The sequence below is a fragment of the Gobio gobio genome (assembly GCF_949357685.1).
Source record: "Gobio gobio genome assembly, chromosome: 5".
In the NCBI taxonomy this organism is placed as follows: Eukaryota; Metazoa; Chordata; class Actinopteri; order Cypriniformes; family Gobionidae; genus Gobio; species Gobio gobio.
In genome coordinates this window covers 51,541,842-51,552,347 of record NC_137101.1, presented here as the reverse complement: position 1 = coordinate 51,552,347, position 10,506 = coordinate 51,541,842, and positions in this window count along the sequence as shown.

Sequence of the window (10,506 nt, the reverse complement as noted above, 5' to 3'; positions counted from 1 at the left end):
CCTAACAACCACCCTGAGTACCTTAGCAACCACATAGCAACACCCTAGCAACCACCCCAAGTGCCCTAGCAACTACATATGAACACCCTTGCAACCACCCAGAGTACCCTAGCAACTGCATAGCAACCATCCTAGCAACCACCTGAGTACCCTAGCAACCACGTAGCAAGACCTTTGCAACCACCCCAAGTACCCTAGCAACCCCATAGCAACACTCTAGCGAGTCCCCTGAGTACCTATCTATCTATCTATCTATCTATCTATCTATCTATCTATCTATCTATCTATCTATCTGAGCATTTATATCCATCCATCCATCTTGTCTCAACAAACTGGCGTTTTGTGCAGGTGAAGAGACGGGACTTCACTTCTGCATCTGCTCTGAAACACGCGGTGGTGTGTGTGTGTGTGTGTGTGTGTGTGTGTGTGTGTGTGTGACCAGAGGATTATCATCTCGGTGATATGATGGAGTTCAACACTGCAATACTCATGTAAAGGATGATAATAATGAACATCCACACGCGATGCTTCTTTGCCGTTGTTTTTACGTGAATCAATGTCAACATTGATGAACACAAATGATGTCCATTAACACAAATACAGTCTCACACTTCTCAAAACAGTTTTGAATTATGAGCTGGTGATGTAAATATTTCCAGTGTTTCCCCTGGGATTTTTCTCAGGTTGTGATAGACGCGTTTATAAATATAAACAACATTTATTTACACATCACAGCTAGGGTTGGGCACCGAAACCTGGAGCCAATATGGCAGCGGTGCCTTTATCACCGGTATGTGCCGGATCAGAACGCAGATTTCGGTGCCACTGAAATTCAGATGTGCTTTCGCGCTTTGGCTGGTGCTGAGCCAGAGACAGACACACTCCGCCATCATCACATTCACAACTATTCAGTGTTTTCAACCACATCATGTTTATTTAGGTTTCAGACATTTAAATGTTCATAAGTACTAGCAAAAAACACACACTGATGTCCATGGAAGTGGCAAAAACACTCCTTTCAGACGGTTATAGCTTGACTATGTGTTTTATTCACATCAGACACACATTATATAGTGACTCTATAGTTGACTCTATTCTTCTCCCAGTTCAGCGCTCACTTACTTTCATGTATTTCATGAGACGAAGATCATTTTACGTGATGTAAATCCGACAGATTCGATTCTCTGAGGCGCAAACTAACATGATGAAGGGTCAAGGGTCAAGCCAAACATCACTTGTCTCTTCATCAGACACATATCCTTCAAGAATGATATTAAATATTAAATATTTAATCAATATTAAAATAAGAATGAATGATAATGAAATTATAACCATTTCCTACATTTGATAAATCAGTTCTCCATATTCAAGGAGTGATTTTGAATATTGTAGTGTTTTAGTTGCTCTGTGCTTTTGAATCCACATTCTTTAGGTGCTGCTCTGATGTCTGTGTCAAGACGTGCTGACAGGCAAATGTCCTTGGTGTTTGAAGTGAGAAGAGCTCAGCATGTGTTAACTGTATGTCTTCCTAAAGCGACCCCCGGGGTCATCTATGTTACAGCTATGTGACTCTTTTGGGGAGAAATGTACCTCTCTGATATACTTTTCTTTCTTTATAGAATAGAATAAAGTCACTTCTGTACTAAATGTAGTATCAGCATGTTTTGGAGAAGTGCTTTGTTGATAGTTAGTTAAGATGTCCCGACCTTGATGGAAACTGGTATTCTCTGGAGTATTGTGTGTGTGCGTTGTATGATTTGTGCAGATCCAGTATTGGATATGGGCCTTCCTGCAGGCGATGCCAGACCTTTAGACGCTTTTCTGTGACCTCCGAGGTCACTGGAGACTAATCTGGGCCTGGGCGACATCAAGTCTACGCATTTTTAGAGATATATGCTCCTATCTGTCTACGTGTGGAAAGTTGCTTACAGTGCAGGTTGTTAGAACCAATCAGAATCATTCCACATGGCAGTAATGACGTGTCTAGACCTTGAAAACCGTATAACTGTTCAGAAAATTGTATGTACGTTAGACGGAGGCGGGGAGACTGTTAGAGGGAGCGCGGCCTACGAACTCCTCTTGAGCTGGCTTCTGCTGATGAAACTGCAAACTATTCTTCAGTAAAATTTTCTTTAATTAATCTGACTCCTGACTCCTGGTCTTCATTTGTCACTACTGGTCCTGGGTCCTAAGCTGTTACCCCAACAATGGCGCCGCCCATCGCGCATTATAGATCAACTAACACACATTCACTCACACATGTTTGAAAATCAGAATATCAGATGGTTCATGACACAGTTAGCAAGTGTTTGGATATTTTGAATAAAAAAGCAAAAGCAAAATAAACCCGATACAGCTGAGCTGTCAGCGCTATTGCCGCTGTGTGTAATGTGAGAAGCACGACGCGTCACCATGGAAACAATAAGTCGATGCGTTTTAAAATATTTAGCCAGAGAATATGGTCATATTTCCGCAAAATAAAGCTGAAGCTTGAAGCTGGTTTATAGCAGAGCAATAATACAGACTCTGCTGTTATTACTGTAAGTGTTATTCAGAGTTAAATTAGTTGTAGTTGTGTCAGGTGGCTTAGGTTTTACTGTTAATTTGTTAAGTAAATTGTGTTTTGTATTTATTTATATTTATATATTTAAGTATACATTAAACTTTTAATGAATGTTTTTTTTTCGGGTGTGATTAGAAAGTTCAGTGATCAACTATTTTTCTCAGCCCATTGGCAGATCATTTTGCTTGTTTTAAGCAAAAACTCACTTCATTTTGATTTTATTTTTAAAGGGGTGGTAAACCACGATTTCACTATTCTAACTTTAGCTAACGTGTAATGTTGCTGCTTGAGCATAAACAACATCTGCAAAGTCACAACGTTCAAAGTTTAAAGCAAAGGGAGATATTTGCTTTTAAAGAAATCAGTTTCTAAGGACTACAGCAAACGGCCAGTAGGCGACTACACACATTCTTCCAGGTTTTGCTGACATCAGCAGGCCCAATATTTACATAAACCCCTCCTCCGAGAATATTAACTAAGGGGGGGTGAGGCCATTTTGTATCGCGGCGCTGTTGTGGTATAAGTTAGTTAGGCTGGAGTGTTGTTGCCGCGATGCCAAGGAAACGCTGTTATATTCATCCGGATTGCAGGTCTGGGGTACTTGCTCTGTTCAGCCTTACTTGTGGGACGGGGTGCGTTGCAGAGCGTTTAACATACAGCATGTTATATGCACGTGTGTTTGAGTCAGCGGGGAATCAGGCGCGCGCAGGGCGCCCTGCAGCACAACAGAGGAAAACATCTAAACATCCACCGTCTTCGCGATTTCAATGGCAGATTTGCACAACGTCAGCTGCGTGAAAAAAACACTGCCGGTGCGTGGATGCACGACGCGCGCGCTGCACATTTCACGGAGGACAACACAAACTTCGCGAGTTCAATACAGGATATGCACAACGGCTTGTCCTGAAAGCTGGATTTACAAACAGAAGCTGTTCACGGGCCACAACCTGTAAGTCTGATTTATTTTTCATCGATGTGTTTTCCTGTAATATGTTGTAGCAAGGAAGTAAACAGATGACAGCGCTGTTCTGCAAACCAGTCTGTTAAATGCTCATTCATACTTAACGTTATCCGACGAACTCCTAACGTTACAAACACTAACGTTTAAATCTCAACAGCGAACCTGACATTAGTGTAAATGATTCTTTGATTAGAGCTTTTATGTATTGTTTATCTTCAGGCATGCTAAACATGGTTCTGTGTGTGATTTGGCTAACTTACTAGTTAAAGCCAGTGCTTAGTGTTCGTTTTGGGTTAGTTCTTGGGACAGATATTTGGCTATAATCGTTCTAAAAATACAAAAGTTAAAGTGCCATTCAGTAGCGATCATTATAGATCCGCAATCTTTACTCTTGAGGACTGAACAGGTTCTGCTCGATCATCTTCACTCAAATGTTCTGGGTCTGATTCGGGCTCAGATTGGTATGGTTTTATTGACGCCGTTGTTTCTAACACTGACCAAAGAAAGCACAGTCTACCGGTGAAGGGAAGGGGCGTGACGTTTCCGACATACGTGCACTAGGCGTTTAGCGAATCACAACACACTGGGCCAGCTAACCAATCAGAGCCCACTGCGTATTTTTGAGGGACTGGCTTCATACAACCCGGAAAGCATCAGACCGTTTTACAAGGAGGGACAGAGCAGTGTAGAATAAAGGTCAAATATATGAAAAATAAGGCAATTTTTTTTAAACGAAGCATGAACACATGTTACAGTGCACCCCACAAACACAGTCAAGCCTTCAAAAGAATGTGGTTTACCACCCCTTTAAGTAAACAAGTAAAACTATCTTATGTCATTTTACTCATCTAGTAAAAGCATCTTGATTTAAGAATTTTTTGATATTTAGGCTAGAAACAAGACAAAATTACTAAGTAAGAAGAGCATTTTTTGCAGTGTATATATTTTTAATAAGTATATAAAACCATAGGGAGTTCACTTGCATGCATTTAATTTAGTTAACAAGTTTGAAAATATTTTGTATAAAAATAATAAAAAATAAAACATTTGAACAGTCATGCATTGCAAGCATTTTTTCCTGCTGACGAGTTGTCACTGTTGACGTCACTCTTACCTCACACTCGCGTTGGTACCAGCTTCAGACACAATTTTAATAAAATTGACCAGTTTTTAACTACTTCAGAGAAAATGGCAGACAATTTATTTAAAAGACGACAACTGACAGGTGAGGAAATTGAGGAGATTTTTTTTTATTCTGATGGCAGAGAGTGACAGCGATGAAGACCTTCCCCCGAACATTGAAGCTCTTGATAACACTGAGGGTGAAGACGAGACTTCTTCCACAACACCAGAACATATTTTACCTTCAAATGACGCAGCTGAGGTAAACTCGTCAATCGTAATCGTAATCCTCCTGGCCCAGGCAATTTTGACGACCAACAGTGTGGTGTGCAAAATCCACCAGAATCCCCCAGTGAGGTCAATGCTGTTAAATTGTTCCTCACTGAAGAAGTTGTCGGAGAAACTGTGGAGGAAACAAACCGCTATGCCTCTGACTTGAAGGAAAAAGAAGTGAGGGAAAAATGGTTAAATGGGTTCCAACAAATATCCCTGAAATGTACACATTTTTAGTGGCAGTTCTCCTAATGGGGGTGATCAAAAAGCCATCTCTTCGGGATTACTGGAGCACAGACCCCATGCTCTTGACACCATTTATCGGGTCTTTGTTCTCACAGGACCACTTCCTTCTGCTCCTCCGCTGTCTTCACTTCGCAAACAATGCAACAGCAGTTCTCAATGACCCACTGAAAAAAATCAGAAATATTTGTACTGCTCTCACCTCCTCCTTTGGTCGCATGTTTGTGCCATACAGGGATCTGTGTGTTGATGAATCTCTGATGAAGTGGAAAGGCAGGCTAGCATTTCGTCAGTACATTCCATCTAAACGACACAGATTTGGGCTCAAGTGTTATGTTTTGTGTGATGTGCTCACTGGTTATGTGCAGGACATGATCATTTACTCCGGATCTACCAGTGACATACAGCACTATCAAGGACTTGGGATTTCTGGGTCTGTTGTAATGACACTACTGGCACCTCAGAAAGGGTCGTGTCCTTTATGTGGATAACTGCTACAGCAGTCCCACACTTTTCCAGCACCTCTTGTCTCTTGGCACTGGAGCTTGTGGGACTGTGTGTGCAAACCGGAAAGGGATGCCAACATTCACCTGTAAAATGACAAAGGGTGAGGTGGAATTCAAGGAAAACGGATCGCAGTTGGCAGTCAAATGGCACGATAAGAGAGATGTGCATGTCCTTACCACAGTCCACCCAACTGGTATGACAGCCACAGAGAAGCTGGATCACATCACTGGGCAAGCAAAGATGAAACCAGTCTGTGTGCTGGAGTACAACAAAAAGATGGGGGCAGTTGACAAAGCTGACATGATGACTGGTTTTCTTGAATGCACCAGAAAGTCTACCAAGTGGTACAAGAAGATCTTCTTTCACCTACTAGACACGGTTTTACTTAACAGCCACATCGTCTACAGGCAAATTACTGGTAAGATATTTCTAGAAATCAAAGAATATAAACAAGATAAAAAGTGATTACATTTTCAATGAATGTAAACATAAGTGTAATAAAGGGTATGAATGGATGTCTCTCCTGACAGAGCATGCTCCTCTCAGCCTGAGTGAGTGGCAGAAGAGCTGCTGCGTGACTGGATTTAATAGGGGAAACTGACAGAACAACCAGTAAAACAAGTTTCAGTTTAAACTAAAGGTGAGACTCGATATAGTGCTCCTTACAACTGACCAAAGATCCAGTGATCCAAGAACATTTCCTGACATTTATACATGCCTGATTTTGACGCCAGTAAAATACATAAATCATTTGCCTGTGAATGCTTTAAATAAACACAATATTCTAGGGGTGCAATGGTAAAGGTTTGGAGGGTTTGGTATATGCACCTCGGGTTTGAAGTCACGGTTCGGTACAGCAGGAGAGAAAACGTCTCGGTTACGTATGTAACCCTCGTTCCCTGAAGGAGGGAACGGAGACGTACGTCGGAACTGACCGACGAATTGGGATCTGTTTCAGAGACCAATCTACTTCGAGTGTATTAAAAACGAGCCAATGAAGATTGGCATGCGATCACGCATTCCACGCACCGCCCCGCATCCGCGGGTATAAATACGGAAGTGGAAGTGCCGCATACCGTTTTCAACTGAGGAGCCGAGAAGTGTGGCTCGGGCCTTCAGCTGAAGCACAGCACCTGGCGACGGGACGTACGTCTCCGTTCCCTCCTTCAGGGAACGAGGGTTACATACGTAACCGAGACGTTCCCTTTCAGTCGGTCACGTTCGACGTACGTCGGAACTGACCGACGAATTGGGATCCCTACCAAAACGCCAGGGAGCTGGCCCTTCCAGCGCCCTGCCTGAGCTCGCTGAATCACTCCTCTGTTGGAGTGGAAGTCAGGGCTCCGGGCAGGGAAGGACAGTCACTGCTGTTCCTGCAAGACCCACTCAGCGTGACTATTGGATAACGCTGGGAAAGCGTGCCCGTCTCGGGAGATGGTACGCTGCGGAGCCACATCCTTCAATGGAAGGAGAGATGGAAATACGCATCAGGACTAACCTAACCTAGGGTAGTGCAACTATGGAAATCTCTGGGGTGGACCCAACCTGATCCCAGGGGGGGAAGAACACGCCCAGAGATGACAGAGCGGGCTCTGTCGAGGGAAAGACACGGGGCTAACCGAGTAGGGTAGCAGATACCGTGGAGAATACACATATGGGGTAGCCGTGAGGGGACCGCAACATATGGAACCCAGCCTACACACACGTTCCACAAGCATACGGGTGCAGGCCTGGCGCCAGACGGCCGCAACGTCTGGCACCGCCGGGGTGACGGAGGAGCTCGACAGGGTTAGCCGTTTCCGGGGAACACAACTGGAGAAGATAGACGCACGTATCCGGCCCAGAGGGCGGGAGTGGCGTTGCAAGCCGACACTAGAACGGGCACTTAGCGCTACTGGCCACTGGGGGCGAGGATGCGGGAAGATACCGGCTCTACACGGAAGCTATAGAATCTAGCGAACGTGTTAGGTGTCGCCCAGCCCGCAGCTCTACAAATGTCTGTCAGCGAGGCACCTTGAGCCAGCGCCCAGGATGAAGCAACACTCCTTGTTGAGTGTGCTCGCACCCCGAACGGGCAAGGTACGTCTTGGGACTGGTAAGCCAAGACAATGGCATCCACTATCCAGTGGGCCAACCTCTGCTTGGAGACAGCCTTTCCCTTCTGCTGACCTCCGTAACAGACGAAGAGCTGCTGTGAGGATCTGAAGCTTTGAGTCCGGTCAACGTAAGCGCGAAGAGCGCGGACGGGACATAACAAAGCTAGGGCTGGGTCTGCCTCCTCCGAAGGCAGCGCTTGCAGGTTCACTACCTGGTCCCGGAAGGGAGTGGTAGGAACCTTGGGCACATATCCAGGCCGGGGTCTCAGGACAACGTGAGAGTTGGCCGGCCCGAATTCTAGGCACGATTCGTCGACCGAAAGCGCATGCAGGTCCCCCACCCTCTTGATTGAAGCCAATGCGGTCAGGAGGACTGTCTTCATGGACAGGATTTTTAGCTCGACTGACTGCAAAGGTTCAAATGGAGGACCCTGGAGTGCTCTAAGCACCAGGGCTAAGTCCCAAGAGGGTAACGAGGTAGAACGAGGAGGATTTAGTCTCCTCGCACCTCTGAGGAACCTGACGATTAAGTCGTGCTTACCCACGGATTTACCGTCTACTGCATCGTGATACGCCGCTATTGCAGCGACGTACACTTTCAGGGTGGAGGGTGACAGCCGCCGCTCCAACCCATCCTGCAGGAAGGAAAGCACAACATTAATCGAACACTTCCGGGGGTCTTCCTGGCGGGAAGAGCACCAAACGACGAACAGGTTCCACTTCAGAGCATAGAGGCGCCTCGTAGAGGGGGCTCTAGCTGAAGCGATGGTATCTACCACTGCTTGTGGTAGGCCATCTAGAACCTCCGCGTCCCGTCCAGGGACCAGACATGGAGTTTCCAGAGGTCTGGATGCGGGTGCCATAGAGTGCCCCGTCCCTGAGAAAGAAGGTCCTTCCTCAGGGGAATCGGCCAGGGAGGGGCTGTCGCGAGGAGTGTGAGTTCGGGGAACCAGGTCCGGTTGGGCCAATAGGGCGCAACTAACAAGACCTGCTCCTCGTCCTCCCTGACCTTGCACAGGGTCTGTGCAAGAAGGCTCACTGGGGGAAACGCATATTTGCGTAGGTCCCGGGGCCAGCTGTGCGCCAGTGCATCTATGCCTAAGGTACCTCCGGTCAGGGAGTAGTACCACTGGCAATGGGTCGACTCCGGGGAAGCAAACAGGACTACCTGCGCAACCCCAAAGTGGTCCCATATCAGCTGGACGCTCCGGGGGTGGAGTCGCCATTCGTCCGGAGGTGTCGACTGGCCAGAGAGCTCGTCGGCTGTCTGGTTCAGCGCACCTGGAATGTGAATAGCACGAAGTGACCTCACAAACTTCTGACTCCACAGGAGGAGATGGCGGGCGAGCCGGAGCATGCAACGGGAGCGTAGACCACCCTGACGGTTGATGTACGCAACGGCCGCAGTGCTGTCCGAACGGACCAGTACGTGTTTGCCCTGGAGCGGTTTCTTGAACCGGGCCAGGGCAAGACGTACCGCCAGAAGCTCTAGGCAATTGATATGCCAACGTAGTTGGGGTCCCGTCCACAGTCCCGAAACTACGTGCCCGTTGTACGTGGCCCCCCAACCCGTGGATGAGGCATCCGTGAAGACCACAGCATGCCTCGACACCTGTTCTAAGGACACACCGGCCCGGAGAAACGAGGGGTCAGACCACGGGTTGAAGGTTTGGCGACAGTAAGGAGTCACTGGGACCCGGTACTGACCGCTGTGCCACGCCCATCTCGGGACTCGGTCGTGTAACCAGCGTTGAAGCGGCCTCATATGAAGCCATCCGAGCGGCGTTACCGCGGCTGCGGATGCCATATGCCCCAGGAGCCTCTGAAAAAGTTTCAGTGGGGCCGCTGTCCTGCCATTGAACGTATTCAAGCAGTTCAACACTGACCGGACGCGCTCCGGAGTGAGGCGCGCCGTCCGGCTGACCGAATCCAGCTCCATACCGAGACAAGAGATCCTCTGCGTGGGACAGAGTTTGCTCTTCTCTCGGTTGACCCGAAGTCCCAACAGGCTGAGGTGACTGAGCACCATGTCCCTGTGTTCGCACAACTGCTCCCGAGACTGGGCGAGAATAAGCCAGTCGTCAAGATAGTTGAGTAAGCGAACGCCGCGTTCTCTGAGCGGAACAATGGCTGCCTCTACGCCTTTCGTGGAGACGCGAGGCGACAGGGACAGCCCGAAGGGCTTCAGGTCGACCGCTGCGAACCAATCTTGGGGACGGATGCACTGAAAATTGCGTTTCTGCATTAACATCTTGAACGGGAGCTTGTGCAGGGCCCGATTCAAAATGTGCAGGTCCAAGATTGGTCTTAACCCACCACCTTTCTTGGGTACAATGAAGTAGGGGCTGTAGAACCCCGACCTCATATCGGCTGGAGGAACCGGCTCGATCGTGCCCTTCGCCAGCAGGACATCAATCTCTGACCGCAAGACATGGGCATCCGAGCTCCACACTGAGGTGAAGAGGATGCCCCTGTACTTGGGAGGCCGGCGTGCGACGAATCGCATAGCCGAGTCTGATGGTACGGATGAGCCAGCATGACAGTCCGGGGAGGCCTTTTAGCCAGGCCCCCAGGGACCGAACAAGCGGGATCATCGGCACCACAGACGTACCCGGGGTGAGGCAGCAAGGTGGAGCACTCAGACCCGACTCGGGAGGCCCGGAGGCGGCCCAGAGTGTTGTCTGAGTACTCCAGGTGGGGCAGAGTGTGGGTGAGAAGGCCCGGGGGCGTCCTCGGTGCCC